Source organism: Felis catus, chromosome A1, assembly GCF_018350175.1.
Source record: "Felis catus isolate Fca126 chromosome A1, F.catus_Fca126_mat1.0, whole genome shotgun sequence".
Lineage (NCBI taxonomy): Eukaryota > Metazoa > Chordata > Mammalia > Carnivora > Felidae > Felis > Felis catus.
The window spans coordinates 96,969,854-96,989,814 of NC_058368.1; the positions used below are offsets into that span (position 1 = coordinate 96,969,854).

At 41.3% G+C, this 19,961-nt stretch overlaps 1 protein-coding gene across 3 annotated transcripts in view; it reads right to left on the minus strand.

Moving 5' to 3' along the window:
* Positions 1-19,961, minus strand: part of DTWD2 (DTW domain containing 2) — a 462,321-nt gene that overhangs the window by 67,774 nt on the left and 374,586 nt on the right. The window lies entirely within an intron of this gene.

Sequence of the window (19,961 nt, forward strand, 5' to 3'; positions counted from 1 at the left end):
CTGAATCAGAACTGGAGCCAATTCCATTTGGCCAGTCATGTGAGGGATTATATGTGGAAATCCAAAAGTGTTTCAAACATTTCATTGTTTGGTATTCTGGCCAGTTGTCTGGTGAATCTGCCCCATGGTTCATCTCTGCCTTTGGGCAGGAAAAATGAATTGGCCCGTGAAAGGGCGGACCTACGCCGGCGGACTCCATCTTGTTCTGTGTCCTCCACCTTGAGTGACTATGTCCCAGACATGCCCCCTTTCCGGGAAAATTGCAGAAACCTCAGACCACGCCTCCTCCCCTTGAGTAACCTCCCGCTCACCCGTTCAAACTTCCCGATCAAAACACACCCAGCGACCTGCGTAACAGGACTCCGACCTTCCCCAGCCAATCGGCCGAGGCCACAGCCATTACCTCACCAACTGCCCCTAGACCCCTATAAAACCTTTGTGCTTTTGAAACTCGGTCTCTCTCCCCGGCATCTCACCTCTGCGTCTCACCTCTGCGTCGGTGCAGGTAGGGGATTGAGCTCGAACTAGCTCGAATAAAGGCTCTTTGCTTTTGCATCGGACTCGGCTCCCTGGTGGTCTTTGGGCATCACAAATTCTGGACATAACAGCGCAGTAGTCACAAATATCTAATATGCATGATAGTTAAATTTCTCATTTTAAGTAAATAACCTGCTATTCTGGCTTTCAGATGAGTCTCATGCATTTATTAGTGTGCGATTGCAGTATCTCCATATCTATTTATTCTGGGGCCCTGATATGACAAATTTCCTGGTCTTGCAAAGCCAACTCTAGCCCAATATAAAGGTACCAATAAAACGCAAGCTGGTAAGGGCTGACTTTGAACAACGTGATGCCTCCTACTCTGACCACACCTAAGTGGACCATGGATTTCTCCAAACCATAGCAGACTATAGAGAGCCTTGACATAAGAAGTCGGTGACAAAAATACAGAATCTGTTAGCTTTTCCTTAGGAAAATTCGACATAACTTCCAAGAGTCAAGAGACATCAGGATGGATAACAGTGGAAAGATACAGAGAGAATGCAGTAGATAGAAGCCAAGAGGCCAGAAAGACAATATGGCAGCAGAAGTCATAAGACAGTAGAACCCATTAGGTAGAGAGAACTGAGAGGTGTTGGTCCATAGTGACTGGCAGAGACAAAGTTGAAGAGACATCTTAAATGGAGAGCATGCCTGCAGCTGCTGTAGCCTGCTCAATGTCCTGGTTCTGCTTGGGGCTCACCTGTAGTTGCAGAAATAATTCCTTCCTCCTTTATTTCTGTAGCTGTCCTTTCTAAAATGTCTACTGTGTGAGATACATTAGTGGTGTTATATTCCTTGCAACAATGGAATAGCCCAACATAATTTTTTTTTAGAAACTTTAAAATAGAGACTTCTTTGATCAGACCTCCAGATTTTCACAGGGCTGTTTTTAAAAGATGATAAAATATTTTCCTATGTCTATGTGCTAATGTATTATCGAGAGAAACCCTTTTTGAACGAAAACTTCCTCAGTGTTTTTTCAACCAAGCCAACAGACATATGTTTACAAACCTATGAGCAAATAAATCAAAAAGTTCAGAGCTCACTATCTTTCACAAACAGAAAATTATTGCTTGTCATATGTTCTCAAAACAAAGCAAAATAATCCAATTGAATCATTTTCTAATCTGTGAGACAGAGAATTCATGATGTATTTTGTCACTGTTGATTTAATACAGTTTACATTTTTTTCCTGAGGTTCAGTAATGTGATCCAAGTGTAATAATTTAGCTCAATTTATTCCTGCCCTTACATAAAACTGTTCTATTCTCATTTCTGTCACCAATTGAATCTCTTATCTCCAGCTGAAGAACACATTTTCCTTGAAAACTCAGTTCAAAATCCAATCTGAGACTAGCCCTGCACTGACCATTAGTCTCAACCCAAAATGTAGAAAGTCTCTCCAACTAAAATAAAATTAATAATTGGAAAGAAAAAAAAAAACGACCATTGGTGTAAGAAAACAGGCCTAATGGATACTAACTTAAGAGACTACACTCAATAGTACACAGACTGTATATGAAAATGTATTTTTCAAATTGGAGAAGCTCCCTTGCAATGCGTTTTATGAGAAAATAGAAAATTGGTGTACAGAGAATATCACTGTGGATTAGAGTTCAAGTGGAGAAACACCTTAGTGAATATGAGTGTTGGGTTGGGCTTTGCCTGGCAGGTGGGATCAGAATGGCAGAGCAGAGGGGGGACTATCTCAGGCCATGGGAATGGAGTCAGGAGAAGTGTTTATCCAGATACAGGATCAGGATGGGGAAAGCATGGAAACAGAGCAGGGGAGGCAGTGGGGTACTGGTGAGGGATCTAGAATACAAGGCATGACTGAGCCCACAACAAATGTAGACCCTATGCAGGAAATATCCTTTAAAAAGTGGTTTCAGGAAGAGAGAAACTGCTAGCAGCAGGACCTGCTAGGGGACTGTGATAATCTAAGTGCAATACGACAAGTTATTAGACAAGTGTTCTAGTTGGTCCAGTAGGAATATGGCAAAGGGCAAATTAAACAGGCATATTAAGTGAATGATTGGGAACTAATGGGATGGCTGTGAACAGTATTAAAGTTTAACCAGCCTCTTTGGACTGTGTCATCAGAATCTGAAAGCGAGGGTAGAAAAGAGGGAGGTGATGTGTTGGGGATGAGGAAACCAGAGTTTCAAAATAATCAGAGGGTTAGCTTGGTGGGACTGGACATAAGAGAGGAGAACGGTGTGTCACTTGTCCTGCCTGCCTGGTAAGTGATGACCTCACGAACTCAGAACAACTCGGGTGTGCTCACTGAAGGCCACATACAAATGCATATGTTGTTGGGGAACCTAGTAAGGTGCAGACGTCCGTGCCGCCAATCAGTTAGCAACCTATAAAAATTGTTTCGAAAATAGAAGGAAATGTTCTTGCCAAAGTCATGTGTTAGCATGGTAATGAAACTTTTGTTTTAAGTTTGTTTATTTCTTTATTTTGAGAGACACAGAGAGCACAAGTTGGGGGAGGAGCAGAGAGAGAGAAAGAGAGAGAATCCCAAGCAGGCTCCATGTTGCCAGCGCAGAGCCCGTCGCAGGACTTGAGCTCATGAAATCGTGAGATCATGACCTGAGCAACAACCAAGAGTGGGACGCTTAACCGACCCAGCCACCCAGGCACCCCAAAATTGAAACTTTTTAATAATAGTGGACACATGCATCCCATACATGTGCCCCAATTAATAATACTGCATTTGTAAAGACACGCAAATCTCTGGTTTAAACAAGGTACTCCGACTCTCCTTTTGGAAACTCGGGTTAACATTTACCCTTGTTTTAGGCTGTTAGTTTCTCTGAGGCAAACATCCCATTCAATCCATCATCCTCTCCCCAAACACTCCCATCTTCTCGGATCTGCTTGGCTTCAGGCCCCGACACCCCCTTAGTCTTGGAAACTGGGACCTCTGTGCTCACCTGTGTGTTTGATCTTATACCAGACTCTGGATCCAGTACTGTCATAAAAGCAGATAGAATTTAAAGGGCTCCAAGCTAATAATGCTGTGGCTCAGTGCTTCACCTCAGCTGTGTGGGCCTTTTTATTTTGACTTCATATGCAGAGAACACTTGAGTGAGAAGACACTGGCTTTCTTCTGTGGGACTCAGCCACCCAAGTCAGGCCATTTGGTCTGAGGTTTTGCCTTCCCCTTCCCTGGTGAAATTCTTTAGAGCTGCAGGTCCAGTCCTGGCCACAGATCCTTATATCTGGGTCCCCAGCTATTTTTGGTAAACTTGCACTGATGAGTCCCAAATACGGATTCCACACAGACATAGGAAATAGTGCCCTTTCTGAAGGTAGTATTCAAACAAGATTGTCTTCTTCTTAGTTTCAAATTCATCTTTTAAATTAAGCTTTATTTAATCTAGTATCAAAACTCCATGAGGGGCACCTGGGTGGCTCAGTCAGTTAAGCGTCTGACTTTGGCTCAGGTCATGATTTCACAGCTCGTGAGTTCAAGCCCCACATCAGGCTCACAGAGCCTCCTTCAGATCTTCTGTCTCCCTCTCTTTCTGCCTCTTCCCTGCTTGCTCTTACACACATGCACGCTCTCTCTCTCTCTCTCTTAAAAATAAATATTAAAAAAACCCTGAGTCCAAAAACAGTATGTATGTGTTTGTGTGTGTGTGTGTGTGTGTGTATGTGTATTCACAGTATATATAATATATACACATTATAGGACTATGTAAGTTAATCATTGTCTTTCAGAACTGAAAGTATAAACACGAGCCTCCAAATATCTGAAAACCGTTTTCTTTTTTATAATTCACTGTTTCACACCCTAAAAGACTTCAATATGACTAATCCTAAGAAATCTTCTTTTGATTAAGTAAATCAAATGTGAATGTCTTCACCATGAAAAAGATCATCCTACAAAATCTATCTGTGAGAAGTGATGTGGGCAACAAAGGCAAAAGAAAAAAAAAATTAAATTCCCTTACTGCCTACAGCCCACTGACAAGTCCTTGAAACTGGCAGAATGACCTAGGAGCTCAGCTGCCTTGATGATGACACTTTGCTGGGGGCAAATGGCAATCTTAGCTTAACGTTATCCCGACCTCCAGGATCCTGTGAGTCTACTGTAACATTTAAATATTCCTTTGGAAACTTCCTTTATCTCTATCCCTCCAAGATATATGCTGGCAATCATACCCCAAGCATATGGCCCCCTGATACACATCTGAAGGGTCTCATGACTGAGGTTTTACTAAACAGTAATAAATGACCTTTTCCTAACAACAGCTAGCCCCCCTAAAGGTCCTAGAAACTTTGCTTCCAAACTCCTTAGAGACTTACTGCTAGCCCTAACCCCCTCCCAACCTGAAGGTATATAATCAATCACCTGTCTCAATCCTAGAGCAGCTCTCACTGCCCACGGGTCCTGTCCTGTGCTTTAATAAAACCACCTTTTTTAGACGGAAGATGTCTCCAGAATTCTTTCTTGGCCAGGGGCTCTGAACTGTACCCCAACATTTCCACATCAAGAAGTTGGATGCCTTAGATATTACAACCACTCTCCTTAAGGGAAGCTATTTTTTGATCTGTAAAAAATATCCTCGGCAAAGAAAACCTATCAAAAGTCAATGAATCCAGCTCAATGTTTTGTTTCCACTGCTAAATCAAAGCTAGAGTAGAGACATTCTTTATGCGTATGATTATATGGGCAATCTACACTCAGGTAAGAGCTGAGTCACAATTTGTGAAGGTTTTATGTTTAAGCTAGCTTTGATTTTCTTTTGCTTTGTTTCGATCCTCTCGTTGTTTGTTGGGGGAGGGGGCTGAGGGTTAGTGTTTACATTGCCCAGGTGGGTCCAGGCTTCCCTCTGTTTTGCCAAAAAGCCACAGAGTAAGATCAGGGGAAGTGGGCTTGCTGTCTTCACAGAGTGATGCCCACCTGCCTGAAGCTCTTCCCATCTACCAGTCTTCATTGGTTGAGGAGCTGAGGAGTCCCCTTGCCCCCAACTCATCAAGGCCCAAGCAGCTGACTGTCCTCCAGCACCACATCCCATCCTCCCACTGAGCCCACAACAACATACAGGCAGAGCAGTTTTTTCACTGAGGCATCAGACATGCATCACAAAGCAAATCCAAAAAAGAATATTGAGAACCACCGCTCTCTTCCCAGCCCATTTTCTCAGGGCGACTCAAGGAGGACCCAAGAGGTTACAATTTGGGCCATGGGAGGTTGCCCCATGTGGATGCTTCTTCCCTTACTAATTCCCTCATCTTCCCAGCTGTCCCCCATCATCGACCCCCAGCCTGCCTATAAGCAACTGTCTCCCAGCCAGCATTCTACCTTCCTCCTCCAGAAAGTCCCACTCTCCACCATTTCAGCAGTGCCAGCCCCCCATTCCTAATTGTTTCTTACAAATTTGTGTGGCTTCAACTTCAGCCAGAAGTTTATGTAGGTTTTATTCTTCCTAAGGCTCCTGTTGGCTTCAAAGGGTGGCTGAGCTCTTGTACTGTAAATGTGTGGACGGAAATAGTATATAGCCTGATTTTGGTTAACTCTATGAATAAAGTGAAAGACTAAATATACAAATAGACAATGGCCAGACCACACAGCAAAACAGAACTCTGACCCACCATCTGTAGCAACCGCCAACCCATTATCTGTAGTAACCAGCGTAGGAAGCCAGCCTACTATGTCAGACCTGGAGGAAGTCAGACCACTTTTTCTAGCAACAAACCTAGGAAGGCAAACAATAATTCATGTAACATTCAACCCCATATAGCCAGAACTTGATTAATAACTGATGAATTTTTACATTTTTGTGCCCGCACCCAACTTAGGGCCAACGAGAGAAAGCCAAATATGTACCCCTAATCAATGGGTACCAATCACAAAGTACCGGTTTCCAGTTAGCCCGCCTGTACCTTCTCTCCAAGCAGGGCATATATGAAGCCTTCCATTTTTTCCACTGTAATGTTTCCCCAGTCCTCTGGCTGCCTTTGACACTGAGAAAACAAAAGTGAGGGTGGCTGACAACCTTGCAAGCTCTGAATAAATAGCCTTTGCTCCTTGTCATTTGGTTGATCTTTGTTTATTTCCATAGAAGCCTGGTGCTAAGTTCCTCCATGACTAAAGGCAAGCACATCTCATCACAGTAGGAATTCGTTAGTTACCAGTTAATTAATTGATTCATTATCCTAGGGAGGTTCAGTTTACTGGTCTCACATGAAGGAAACATGTTAAGACAATTTTAAAAGCTGCTCCTTGAAACCTTTGAGAAATACCTGACATCATTTTACTAAAGGAACATTTGACTCCTACTTGTTCCTGCTTTTATTACCAGAAGCCCGCATGTTAACTAAGAATGGCTCTGCCTGAGTCGACCAGAATGGATGGCACAGTTTCCCAAAAGATTATTTAGGATCCTAATGGGGTGGGGTGGGTGGGTAGGGGAAGTGTCGTTTCCTTCCACCTCACTACATTTAATTTACTTTTCCCCAATTTGAAAGCAAAAGGCTTTTCAAAGAGTCATACAACCCAGTGTAAGAGAGGAGATACAAGGAACATCTTTGGAAAGTGCAGGAGGAGGAGACAGACCCAAAGACAACAAGCCTTTACCTGGAACAGAGCTCTCACACCAAGAGATTGTTTAATCATTTACATCCATTCATTACCATGGAACAGTGCAGGAGTGGGGACAAGATGCAAACATTTCAAGCGTTTCTTTAATTTGTTGAAACCATTTGGCAACCCAGGAAGTAAGAGACCAAAAGATTTACAAGGGACTGCTTGGAACGTTTACAGATTTAAACAGAAAGTTGTAAATCTGTAATTTATTTAAGTTATATGTGGAGGTAGGAGCCCCAGATTAAGAATAAATTTTACTACCACAGTGATATAGTGTCTGGAAAACTGGTTGGGAAAGCCTACAAACTACGCATTTGCATTGGAAATTGAGGAAAGTCCTAAAGACAAACTCCCAAACACACAAAAAGTATCCCAAAAGCGGAAATAAGAGTTACAGGCTTTACCCAATAGCAACCCTCCAGTCACTGAAAGAGAAGCAACGAGGTTAGATTAATCAGCTCTGTCCTAGCCCCTCGTGCCACTACAGCAGAGTGGCAAGTTAATAGTGAATCAGCTTTTGAACCCTCAAAAATTCCTTGAGAGACTTCAAGAAGTGTGACTAATATTATCAGGAGAGAAACTTTCTTGTCACTTCCTCACAGCCCAGGGTGGGGAGGGTTCTGCACCTCGTGAATGTGGTCAGAGCAGGACCAGAAGCAACCAGGAAGCACGGCCCTCCCCACAGCAGATGCACAACCACGGCATTCACGTTCCCCAGGGACCCCACACTAAGCACTTCAGGAGCAGCAAAGGGCACTGGGATAACTGGAGACAATGCCCTTGGCCTGAGCATCATCACCCTTGCTGTCAATGGTGGATAACCATGGATGTACGGGGTTTCCCAGAAAGCAGAGGCTACAGAGAAGGATTAGTCATCCACTCACACTACTTAGACAAATGCATGAGTAAGAATTACAGTAATAAATGCAGAAAACTTCAAGGGGGACTAGAATCCCCAAATAGAAGATAAAGATGAGACCCAAAACAACAGTACTTACCACCATTCACGTCAATCCCCATCTTTCTTTAGGGACAATATGTAGTTTGAGGAAACACAAGTTACAGACAGTGTATAATTTTGTTTCCAGGGGTGAGATTTCGAAGTTTTTCTAAATGATGTGTTTCCTATTTTTCTCCCCTCCCTTCACCACCACCTGGAATCGAGATGCCTGGCAGCCTCTCTGCCATCATGAGCCCAATGAAATGTCCTTCCAGACGGGAAGAGGAAACAAAGGAAAACCTCTATGGAAAGTGGAGGGAGAGGAGGTAAGGAGGGAGAGATGGCTAGACAGAAATTTTCTACCTCCAGCCCTCGGTGAGAATTCTAGAAGGCAGTGGTGAGAGTGAGGTGAGGGGAATACAAGGACGTCCAGGTGATGGATGGCCTTCTCAGAGGTAGCCTGGAAAACCTGTAACCTTCTAGGAGTAGCTCGGCACGTAGCTCCGTGCCACATCTACCGTGCACGGAAGTGAAGCAGCCCTGGCAGGAGGAAGTGGGAAAGCAGGTGAGTCTGAGGTTCTTCTGGCTTTCCTCCATCTTCACCCGGCTTTGAGGGCTCACGGAGTGCCGTGTGAAGAGAAGCAGAGGCACTGAGTGAACTGCTGGGCTGGCAAGAGGCATGGAGTCCCATCGGGCTGCAGCATGCAGGGATTTCTTGATCAAAACAAAATGGCCAAGGGCACAGGCTTCAGCAGCCAGCAACAGGACACATTTCCAAGAGTCCAGGTGGGGTCAGATGTCCCTCAGGGCACTCTAGGCTGATCGGAACAGAGAAGATACAGAGGATGCCTGGCAGACAAGGAGGCTCCCTGCCCCAACACTAGTGGGTGACATCAGGCCCTCCTCCATACGGCAAGTTGCCATCTCAGAAAGAAGCTGAGGAGTGAGAGAAAACACAAGAACTGAGCATTTACCTGAAAGAGAATGCCGGACAGGACATCTTTAAGGAGTCAGGGATTCATTTGCAACTTGACAATTGCTCTTTTCTACCCTATATATACCCAAGGAGACGACTCTCATGAGGAAATCATATCAATTGCAGGAAAGACAACATTCCATCTTATTTTCACATCCAACTTGACCTGCTACATTTCTAAGATTCTCCCCAAATATTACATATATATACATACATATACACATATGTATACTACATATATATAAATACACACATACACACACACACACACACACACACACACACACATATATATCTTCAATATTATAGTTTATGAGAGAAAATGCAATGGGCATAGAGGGAAAGAAAGTTCATGGGACATGTAAGGATGAAGACCCGTTTGGAAATTTCCTTTGTTTGGTCTGAGGATGGCCAGTGGATGTGGCAAGAAGTTGAAGGTGAGAGTTTACAGAATCCTGGGGAGAAAGCACACTGAGGTGGGTGAACACAGTCCAGAGTGTCAAAGAGAGGACCAAGGGTGTGAGTGAATCGCACAATGGTACCGCGGGAGCTGTCAGCATCAATTATAACAAATCTATAACTGAAGGAGATATCGACATTTTCAAAAATGTGCTTCCAATGTTGTGATGAATCTGTCTACGCCTAAGCCTTCAAAAGACAGCAAGAAATATGGTGAGGCATTTTTTCCATACACTGCATACTAAGCTTTAAAATTCAGTATTACTGCCGAATCATATTTTATTGACTCCTGTGGAACTTGAGGTATATGAGTTGTATAAAAACATGGAATCATGACAGAGAGATCATTCTGACTCTAACTTATTACAGATGCTGTATGGAGTTATTTACAATAAAGAAGGTGTTTGTTTCCAGTAAGAGCCTAGAATTTTGTTAATGCTATTTTCACGATATTGCACTGGCTTGGCTGTAGGACAGAGGTGAATTACAAAGAGGTTGTCTTTGGAAGGCTACCACAGAGGTCTGAAAAAGTTCTTCAAAAATAGCCCCTACAAATAATATGCCAAAGCCCCAAAGTTCACACTTTAGTCTATATTTTTCTTAAATATTGATGTTCTTACATTTCCTAGCTTAAATCAATGCTGGATTCATTCCTTGCTGCGCAGCAATTCTGAGCATTTGAGACAAAATGGCGGGCAGGCCCTGAGAATGGCATTTGCATGAGGAGCTCCCAAAGGCAGAATGAGTCAGGCAAATAAGCCTGGACCAGAGACAGACTTCAATCAAAGGAGAGGCTTGAGGATTCTGAGTATAATCCAGGACCACTTGGCTTTTCCCTTCATCCCAAGAAGGGAAAGACTAGACATAAAAGTTAAAGATAAATCGTGGTAAAGACCCTCAAACCAGAACTCATTAGAAGCCATCTAATTGTAATAACAGTTTCACAGAAGAGAGTAACGCATTCTCTGTGACACAGTGCCTGGAATCACTGAAATTCTAGAGAAGACATAGCAGCCTTGGACCCTCAAGGGCTCCAGTGCATCAGCAGAAGGTGAACACCATGGACCCCAGCAAAGGAGCAATGATGTGCAGGCTGAGCCTCAGTGCCAGACACAGGAGGCAGTCACTACTCAGAGCAAGAAGAGGTTATCCAACAGAGAGGACATCAGTGTCCTGCAAAGGTATCAGGACCCAGAGGAAACCCTGTGACTTATTTATAAACACAACTGAAATGTCTTGAGGACTTCCAGATACAATTACTTGAGAAAGTGAAAAGGATATTGCAGGAGGTAGAGTTCCTGAATTGGCAGACAGACAGACACGATACATGTCAAGGAACATTCACACAACCATTCTCAGAGTTCCAAGGATTCTTAAACTGGGTTCCAGGACTCCTAAACAATCCAAAGAAGGATTTAGGGAATAAACGCTTTCAAATTTTTATAAGTAAATCCACAAGTTTTCAAAATTCTATGTGTGTGCCTTTATGGCTATTGTTTCAGGGGAAATGTTCATAATATTCATCATATTGTCAAAGGAGCATGTGACCCCAAGAAAGTTAAGAAACTTCTTGCTGCATCTCAAATATACATCTCATTTCTCAGGAGTCATGGAGATGGTAAAGGCCTCTGTTGTCCACTCTGAGAACTTTAGAGTTGCTTTCAAAGATCTATGATCAAGAATATTCTGTATCTCCAGAATCTCTGCTCTTGCAATGTCAGAAACTCCCATCCAGGGGCACTGGGTGGCTCAGTCGGTTAAGCATCCGACTCTAGATTTCGACTCAGGTCATGATCCCATAGCTAACAGTGCAGAGCCTGCTCAGGACTCTCTGTCTCTGTCTCTCTCTCTCTCTCTCTCTCTCTCTCTCTCTGCCCTTACCCAGCTCACACTCTCCCTCACAAAAATAAATAAATAAATATTTAAAAAAGGAAAAGAAAAGAAACTCCCATCCCAGTGATGGGGCCACACTTTCTCTCCTTCCTCCCCCTAGTCTGGTAGCATGGGGCCCAAAAGAATTTGAATGGATCCCAAATGACAATAAATGCTAGTGACAAAAACACAGCCCATGTTTGCATTCTTTCTGAACGTTTCATATGAGTTTTCCCCCCAGTGAAAATAGTGGAAACCATAGTTTCATTTTCTATAGGCACAATTCATGTGCCTTGGACCTAAAATGAGAAGAATAAAAGCTCAAGACTATGGTTAAACATCATATGATTAAAGGACCCTTTTTCTTCTCTTTTTAATGACCACATTCCAACTCATTTCAGCACTGTTAAGTTGGAGTATTATAAGGATAAATCCAATTAAATACACAAGAGTTACCAGTATGAACCTTAGTCTAGCACCATTGACCTTGTAGGTGTCTCAGTTCTGTTCTGATAATTGCCAAGAGAACAAATTATAAATATAGGCTGCTACCACTGTAAGTAAAATGCACTGCAAAAGCAGTTAATTCTGAGATAAATTGCCTAAGGAATCCACCAGATCCCCCATCGTCTTTCCATTGTGTTTACTAATCAAGATTCTAACATAAGCACTAAATCAAAATTTCTAGTTTCCAGAGACCTCTCAGAACTTTAAACAGTGCCTTAAAATGCATTTCACTATGCACATTAAAACCTAAAGGAGAATCGATCACTTCAAAAATTATTACCCTGTGATCTATGGTGCTGAGATAATCCAACAAATTTCGGTATTGCATAAAGACACATTTATACCAAAAAGGGGATTTTCAGAGGACATTTCTTCTGGTGAAACTAATTTTTTAAGTGACAATTATTACTTATTCTGGAGATGCTTAACCACTAATGGTGGGATAATCTCATGATACAACTGCACATTTTTAGAAAGTTAAGCCAAAATTAATCAATCTATCTAATTTCTACTAAGGGGAGAAGAAATGTCCTCTGAAGACCACATTTTCTTATGAGGCTATAAGTTTAAGACAGCAGTATAATTGGAAAGAAATTTATTAAAGGGCTGGAAATTATCCTCAAATTAAAACATTTACAGCCTAAAGCTGTAATTAGGGCAAAGGTAAAGGCAAGAGATTCTCAAAGCAATCTTGGCTGCTTCTGACTGCTCCTTGGATGCCTTCTTTGCTAATTCATTATCTTGATTTCATTGTTAATTATGGGGGCTCCCCAAGGTTTGACAATGATTCTTTCACTTCTTTTTCTTTCCCTCTATTTTATTCATTAAGTTCCATGACTTTAACAATTTACATAGAGATTGAGCTAACATTGACTGATGCCCCCTAAATGCTAAGCACTGTCAGGCACTTAAAGAGTTAACTGCTGATCTTATGCAAAGAGCTTAGTTCCTCTGATTATTTCTTTCCACTAAACATTCCACCTGACTGTGTTAGCTCTCTCAACAAGCAATGCTGAATGTGGGGCAGGAGGAAGACACCTGGGGGTCGCCGGGCAGGGTTCGAGTCCCAGCCCTGTCGTTAATTAGCTACGTGATCCTGAGCAAGTCGCTTGATCTCTCCCAGTCTCAGTAAAATAAAGATGTTAAACTAGACCAAAAGTTGCAACCTGGTGGTTATTTGGACAAATTCAGGCTTTAGACATATTTGCTTGGCCTGCATAATGATTTTTAAACGTGGAATGTTTGGTAAAATTCTGGATTTCTGGCTTCTCTTGAAAAAGTGGAAGATCTCAGCCTGATTCCTGTGATGGCAATAATTGGCTGCAGACAAGAAGTAGCTGCCCCTCCAGATTTTTCCCTACAATTCCCAGTATCCCCTACTGTGCTACAAGTATTCCCCTTAACCTATTGACTTTACATGACTTGCTTCTTAACCAGAGGGCTGAGGTGATAACAAAAATGCACTGGTTTGACTTCCATAACTGGAGTTCATTATTTCAGGTCTTCTCCCACCTCATCCAGACCCATAAGCATAACACTTGAAATCTACCTCAAACTCTTCAGTGTTAAATAAACTCATATCTTTTACTGTGGGCTATCCATCTCTTTATAACTTCTGTTTGACCATTTTTGTCATAGCTGAGTCCCAAAGACTTTAGAAACTTGTTTTTAACTCCTTCCATAATTCACTCATAATCAAACGCCATTGACACCTTCTCAGAAATTGCAGGTCATTATATCCAAGGCCAATATTCTGAATAAGACTCTCCCTAACCAATTCATACACTGAAAATAAGAACACCAAATGAATAAAGAAGATGTGGTATATACATATATCCAATGGAATATTACTCAGCAATCAAAAAGAAGCAAATCTTGCCATTTGCAACTATGTGGATGGAACCGGAGGGTATGATGCTAAGTGAAATTAGTCAGAGAAAGACAAAAATCATATCACTTCACTCATATGAGGACTTTAAGAGACAAAACAGATGAACATAAGGGAAGGGAAACAAAAATAATATAAAAACAGGGAGGGGGACAAAACAGAAGAGACTCATAAATATGGAGAACAAACTGAGAGTTACTGGAGGGGTTGTGGGAGGGGGGATGGGCTAAACGGGTAAGGGGCACTAAGGAATCTACTCCTGAAATCATTGTTGCACTATATGCTAATTTGGATGTAAATTTTAAAAAAATTAAAAATAAAACAAGCTAAAATAAAAAAAAACATAGCATAGGAACATAATAAAAATAAAGCGAAACAAATTTAAAAAAAAAGAAAGGCAAGAACTGGAAATGATGGATGGTAAAATGTGAAAGAAATTTTCTTTCTCAAAATTCTTTAAAAGTCAAATGATTGTTTAAAGAAAAAAATAAAAATGCATTATGGGGAAAAAAATAAACATTAAAAAAAAAAGAACACCAATATTCCTTACAAGTCTATAAAACGTCTAACAACTGAGCACATCTTCTAAAGAAGCAATCATGGATTTCAAGAATCTTTGAAGCAGAAACTACAAGTTGCTAAGAGTCATTTTTTTCATCCTCCCTTAGAAAACCCAAATTTTATTTGGGGTGTCAGTCACTGTGACATTTCCCAGACACTCTTGCAGCCAGATGGATGTGATCATGTGACTAAGCTCTGGCCAATGCAATAAGCAGAGTCTCACATGGGAATTCTGGGTAATCACGATAAAGGAAACCAAATCAACTGGGGAAAAGCTTCTTTTCCCCTTTGTCCTTCTTCCACCTGCCTGACTACAAAACAAATTGGATGACTAGAACTTCAATACTCATTTTGGACCAAGAGGTAATACCTTTGAGATTGGAAGCCATGCCATTAGATGATAAGAGAAAAAGGAGAGGAGACTGGGTCCCTGATGATCAGAAAGCACTGAAACCACTGTTCAGTGTGTAATATCAACATATGGACTAACTGGTGTTTACTAAATTGCTAAAAAAATTGCTACTAGTTTTTCCTATTAGCAGCCAAATCTAACTCTAACTGACAAAGGTAGACTCTCTTGTCCAGCTGGCCTACCTTGCTAGTAATCCTTATATTTTCTTTACTTAAACCATGATGACACTTTTTCATAACTGCTTATAATCTACCTCATTTTTGAAGAGTTTCCAAACTAAGAGCATCAAGCCCTTGTCAGCCCTCTTACCCCAGGAAACTCTCTGCCCCTCATATTGTAGGCCTATTTCCTGGCTACTTTCTTAGCACCAAGGCTAAAATGTTTGACATAATGGATCAGAGTCACAAAGGAGGAAGAGGATCTTAGGGGAAGGGAAAGAGAAGGAGAGCTGGAAGGGAACAAGGCAAAAAAGGGCCAAGGAATGGAGAGGACTTCAGTTGCTTCTCAATTTACTGTGGAAGGCATGTTTTGTTTTATTTTGTTTTGACCCATGATACCTCTCTATCCCCTCAGCACAGAATGAGCCATCAAAAAGAAGAGCTCGAGAGAAATTTCCAAAGAAAAAATTATAATTGAAAGAGGTACTATATCCCCTAGGAGTAGAACAGGAACTTTTCCCAAAGGGCGTTTTTAGTATTCCTAAAAGGCATAAGGTTGACCCTGAGTTTGGAACACATGCTGGGCTTCAGTACAATGCCCAGAACCAACCTCCACTCTCACATACTCCATGGGATGTGTCAAGGAGAAGATCCCTAGGCCTGTCTCTGCCCAGTGAATGACTAAAGTCTTAAGAGTTTACTGATCTCAGTATACACTTGTTTCAACCCCACTCCTCAGGTCATTTTCAGTTTCTCAGAAAACCATGAGATGCATGGTAGTGAGAACCATGAGGTTGCCTTGGCTCTAACTATGTCTTTGCCTTTCCTGTCCTTCTGAACCCATTATGTAGTAAAATCTATTACAGAATCTCTACCCTTCCCTTTATGTGCACTTGCCAGTCAGATAAAGTCACCTGCAAGCCAGGTAAAAATGTCACAAAGGTCACTACCAAAGAAAGTAAAATAATATAACCATGTCCACAACAGAAAAAGAAAAACTAAAGCACCACTGACCTTAATATATTTATATAGCCACAGGTCAATTTTGTGAAATTCCTTGAAGCCTCCCCCCTTCCAGTGATTAAAGAGATGGTTTATTTGAGTCATTAAGTTTTCCTGACATCCTCAAGTGGGAAAACACAGTTGCTATATCTTGAAATTTCATCCAGTCTAAAAAAGAGCATCAGGATTGAATATCAAGTATAGGCATGTCCCAACAGGAGGGTAAACCCAGCCCAGAAAGTATGAAGGTGGATGGAGATGGCCACAGACGACATCAAGAAGGCTGGCAGCAAGTAGCCAATCCCAACCATTAGACTGAAACTGTCAGTCAATTTTAAACAATTTTTAAAAAGGGGCGCCTGGGTGGCTCAGTCGGTTGAGCTTCCAGCTTCGGCTCGGGTCATGATCTTGCAGTCTGTGAGTTCGAGCCCCGCATCAGGCTCTATGCTGACAGCTCAGAGCCTGGAGCCTGTTTCAGATTCTGTGTCTCCCTCTCTCTCTGCCCCTCCCCTGTTCACGTTCTCTCTCTGTCTCAAAAATAAATAAACGTTAAAAAAAATTTTTTTTAATAAAAAAATAAAAAATAATGTATTAGCTATCCTCTCAGATAATCTGTATTAATAAAAGATAATTTTCTGCATTATCAAGGGAATGATGTACAATTAATCATGTCCTTACAACTTTCCTGCATGTTTTATATGGCAAATGACTAAACCACTTCTTAGATATTGATACAATGCAACATAATTTGGAGAAGAAATATTACCTTAAAAAAAGAAAAATGGGTGCCTGGGTGGCTCAGTTGGTTGAGTGTCTGACTCTTGATTTCGGCTCAGGTCACAATTCCAGGGTTGTGGGATCGAGCCCCACATCAGGCTCTGCACTGAGCGTGTACCCTGCTTAAGATTCTCCCCCCTCTCCTCTTCTCTCTCTCTCTCCCCCCATCCTTCTATCCCTCTTCCCTGCTCTTTCTCTAAAAAATAAAAATAAAAATACTATCATCTGGAAGACACTGAAAAATTACTAACGGAAGCAGAAAAAAACATGTTTAACTGTGCAAGTATACTATACTTGCATAAATTCATGAAAAAATGAACTCTATAAAATAAAATTATACAAACAGAAAACAGGCAAATATTAAAAGGCAAGTGAGATTGCTTAAAAATGGAAATGGTTGAAAGAAGAATTTCAGGGACACAAAGTGGGAAAACCTAAAATCTGTAAAGGATGTAGGGAAAAGTAGAAATTTAACTGACGCAAAATGAAGTAATGATGTGGAGAATGCTTGAGGACACTGAGAATGCAGAGTTCAAAAAAAAAAAAAACAGGAGAGAAATGAAAACAATAAAGGGGCACTTTTAAACACCTGTAGCTAACACCATGCTTTATGGTAAAAGACTGAACCCTTTCCCTCTAAAACTAGAAACAAGGCAGACCGTCTGGCTGGTCTGTTGGTGGAGCATGCAACTCTGGATCTCGGGGTTGTGAGTTTGAGCACTAGGCTGAGCACAGAAATGGCTTAAAAATAAACATCTTAAAAAGATAGATAAAATTGGAAGCAGGCAGGATGTCTGGACTTCTGAGTCCTATTTAAATCATATTAAAAGTCGTACTCAGGGACACCTGGGTGGCTCAGTCAGTTAAGCGTACAACTTCAGCTCAGGTCATGATCTCGCGGTTTGTGAGTTCGAGCCCCACATTAGGCTCTGTGTTAACAGCTCAGAGCCTGAGCCTGCTTCAGATTCTGTGTCTCCTTCTCTCTCTGCCCCTCCCATGCTCATGCTCTGTCTCTCTGTGTCTCTCAAAAAGTCCTACTCAGTGCAATAGAGCAAGAAAAAAAATAAAAGCTGAACAGACTGGAAAAGAAGAAATAAAACGGTCTCTATTCATGGACAATGTAACTATCCATAAAGAAAATCACAAAAAATCCACACAAAAAAACTGCTGTAACTAATTAAGGAATTTACCAAGGTCACAGAATACAAGGTCGATATACAAAAATCAACTCTATATACTAGCCAGAAACAACTAAAAACCAAAATTTCAAAAACAGTACCATTACAACAACTCCAAAAACACAAAATACTCAGGCATAAATCTAACAAAACATATGTAGGATGTGTAGGCTGAAAAATGAACAAAAGTGACATAAGAAATCAAAGAGGACCTAAATAGAGAGGTATACTCAGTACTGCTAAGAAGTCATTTCTCTATTAAGTGATCTGTAAGTTAAACATAATCAAAAATCCCAGCAGGATTTTTTAAAACTAGCAAAGCTGGTTTTTAAATTTATATAAAAAGTCAAAGAAATCAGAATATCCAAAACAATTATGGGGAAAAAAAAAAACCCGCAAAGTTAGCAGACTCACAATACTTGACTTTTAAAGTTTGCTACAAAGCTACAGAAATTAAGGTATCATATTAGCATAAAGATAGAAAGATCAATGGTCTAAACAGAGAGTCCAGAGAAAGACCCACACAAACATGTCAAATGATTTTTGACAAAAGGGTGAGGCACTTCAGGGACAAAAAGATGTTATCAGTAAGTTATGCTGGACGTGTATAAATGAACATCTAAAACGAACTCTATATGCAGAAAAAAGGAAATTTAATCTGCACCTTATACCAAATTAACTCAAAATAGATTTTATAGCTAAATGGAAAAAATAAACCTATAAAACAGAAGAAAATAAAATCTTTGTGATACTGCATTAGCCCACAAATTCTTAGATACAAAACCAAAAGGATCGATAAAAGAAAATAACTGATAAATCAAACTTCATTAGAATAAAAAGCTTTCCCGTAAATCCCAGGTGAGAAAGGACACACGCCTAGAATAATATATAAAAACCTCACAAAAGTTGAAAGAAAACAAACACCCTCCACACATTTGAACAACCCAGCACAAAAAAATTCCCATGCATTTCCATATGCTGGGATTTACTCCTGAGACTGTCCTTTAAATTACTATAATGGAACTTCCTTATCTTTCACAATGTGGAAATACAATTAGGCAAAAGATGTGAACAAATATTCTACCAATGAAGATATATGGAGACAAGTAAGCACATAAAGAGATCATATAATTTGTTATTAGGAAAACGCAAATTAAAAATACAAAATACCACTAGAAACCTAATAGAATAGTTTTGATAAAAACAAGTGACAATGGAGGGCCTGGGTGGCTCAGTTGGTTCAGTGTCTGACTTCAGCTCAGCCCATGGGCTCACAGCTCGTGAATTCAAGCCCGGCATCGGGCTTTCTGCTATTAGCATGGAGCCTCCTTCCAATTCTCTGTTCCCCTCCTCCTCAGCCCCTCCCCTGCTTGTACTCTCCCTCTCTCCCCCAGAAATAAACATTAAAAAAAAAAAAAAATGTGAGGCACCTGGGTGGCTCAGTCGGTTATACGTCTGACTTTGACTCAGGTCATGATCTCACGGTTCATGAGTTCAAGCCCCACGTTGGGCTCTGTGCTGACAGTTCAGAGCCTGAAGCCTGCTTCAGATTTTGTGTCTCCCTCGCTCTCTGCTCCTCCCCCACTCGTTCTCTCTCTGTCTCTCTCAAAAATAAAAATATTTTTGGGGCGCCTGGGTGGCGCAGTCGGTTAAGCGTCCGACTTCAGCCAGGTCACGATCTCGCGGTCCGTGAGTTCGAGCCCCGCGTCGGGCTCTGGGCTGATGGCTCAGAGCCTGGAGCCTGCTTCCAATTCTGTGTCTCCCTCTCTCTCTGCCCCTCCCCCACTCGTGCTCTGTCTCTCTCTGTCAAAAATAAATAAACATTTAAAAAAAATTTTTTAATGAAAAAAAAAAGGCTACAGAAAATCCAACACAAACTTGTTGAAGCAAAGTAAAAAATAAACTGACTCAGAATTGGCTTAAGACAGCTGCTTAAAAGGACTCAAATGATGTCACGAGAGACCATGTGGTCCCACCTGTCATCTCGACTTAGCTCTGCTCTCCTCTTCATATTAGCTTCCTTTTTTAACACAGTCACCTCCCAGTGGCCCATAAAGTGGTTGCTGGAGTTTTAGACCTTAGGC